This window comes from Lygodium microphyllum, chromosome 1 (assembly GCF_053477565.2).
Source record: "Lygodium microphyllum isolate KBCC chromosome 1, Lygodium_microphyllum_v1.1.10, whole genome shotgun sequence".
NCBI classification, from domain to species: Eukaryota; Viridiplantae; Streptophyta; class Polypodiopsida; order Schizaeales; family Lygodiaceae; genus Lygodium; species Lygodium microphyllum.
In genome coordinates, this window is record NC_141135.1 from 171861407 (window position 1) to 171863394 (window position 1988).

Here is a 1988-nt window from a genome sequence, read left to right on the forward strand (position 1 = left end):
ATGCATGGCAGGGGAGAGGAGTGTGAGAGGAAGTGAAGCTAGATGTCGTGGAGTGCATGAGGGAGGGAGGAAGCATGTAATGCCATGTGGGTGGCTATCTCCCCCCCTCTAACTATATGAACCCCCCCTTGGAGCTTGGGGAGGGGGAAGAGGAAGGAGGGATGACTGCTGCTGCTGTGAAGCCATCGTGCTGCCCAGGCCTTCGCCATCAGCCGCCACTCCACGCCACGCTGCTGTCGCGCTGCTGCCGCCCACCCCATCATCACCCTCAACACCACCCTCCTCATCCCCATCGTTGTCATCCTCTCCTTCCCACTCCATCACCACATTTTTCTTCCCCACATTTATGTCAGAAGCAGAAGCTTGAGAAGCTTCTTAAACAAGGCTTCCATAAGCTGTGTTCATCCACCCCATCCCGGGTTTCTTTAAAACCCGCGGCTGTAAGGCCGTGCCCTGTGCAAAGGTGAAATATCGGGCAGAAAAGGGATTCGCAATGCGCAAAGAACCCAAGGGGAGTTGCTGAACCGGAATTTGACTTCTCAATGGCTCCCAAGAAAATGGCGAGAGGTGCACATGCGGGAATTTCTACTCCGATTTAGCGTGTGGATAACACCCCGAACCCCAATGTCCAGGTTCTTAGAAGTTATATTCTACATGAAAGGAATGCATTAGGCACGTTTAATTTTCATGGGGAAGTTATGAATGCAATTATTCATTCATCTTACGAGATTTAGTTGCATGTTGCACTTTGCTTGCATTTCCAAGTCACAATCCTAAACGCATATCGCATAGGTTTAAAAAGATGAAATTGTTTAAATGCATCCTTGCTTTCCTCGCAAGAAAGAACAAGCGCATAATGCATTTAGGCAATTTTTTCCTAGATGTGATTCGTAGAAAATAATCGTTGGCGTCCATAAAAATGTTGTCCAAGTAGTTGCATTGCATGGAAGGGATTTACGTACCATGCATATTACATGCAATGTTAATTGCATCCTAGGTTCGCTAAGTGCTGAAGAACAAATTAGATCAATAATAGTTCCATATCATTCATGCATGGACTTCGTTTATTGAAGTTGGATTTGGAAATGGATGAAATTTCATATTAAAGCTTGAATTCATTTGCATTAAATGAAAGGCTTATAAGCATAATTCTTGATAAATCAACATGGGTTTTATACAAGTTAGCCCTAAATTGTCAATTGAAAGCTGGATTTTAGGGCGGCAAATGGGACTAAAAATTGCAGAAAAATGTGGAATTTAGCAAAAAAATATTCAACGTTGAAGGCAGCGGCTCCAGCTAGGACGATTTTAAGCACCAAGTGAAATACGACTCTTAAAAGGTGCCCGAGCAACACTTGTTGATTTTTTATAATTTTTCAGACTTTTGTGTGGATTGTCAAGAATTGCCAGTCAATGCGGGATTTCAAGCCGAACGCCAAAGATTTTTCAAAGCTCGATTTGGAGCCCGGACGGGGAAATGGCCACAAAATGGTCAAGATATGAAAAGGTGGACACTTGGGAGGCCAAAATTGGACATGCCTTTTGAGTTTGGACCCCCCCTTTAAAATTTTAAGCATACAAGATGAAAAAACGTGGAGAGAGAATGAGGGATGAAGGCGCCATCTTCACGCCCTATTTTTGCGCCTCCATGGATGGAGATGGAGATGGCAGGCTGTGAGTACCCCATGCAATCGATCTTAGGGCTGATCTTCTCCCACTTGGCCAATCTTATCGCTTGTCTTCACCCGTACAATGGTGGCCTGAATGAAGAGAGCCAATTCTAGTATTTCTCTCTCCTCCCTCTCTCTCCCTTAAGGGGTTGTTCTTGTGTGGAAGAAGACAATGAAGAATGGTGTGAGCGATGCCATGAACAATTCAGGGAGGGGGACTCCATCAAAATTCAGAAAGGGTGGGTGTAGAGACTCGTGGGGAAGACATTGAGGTCGACGAATTCTAGCTGCCGTGACGCTGAGCGAAGAGAGTGAGGT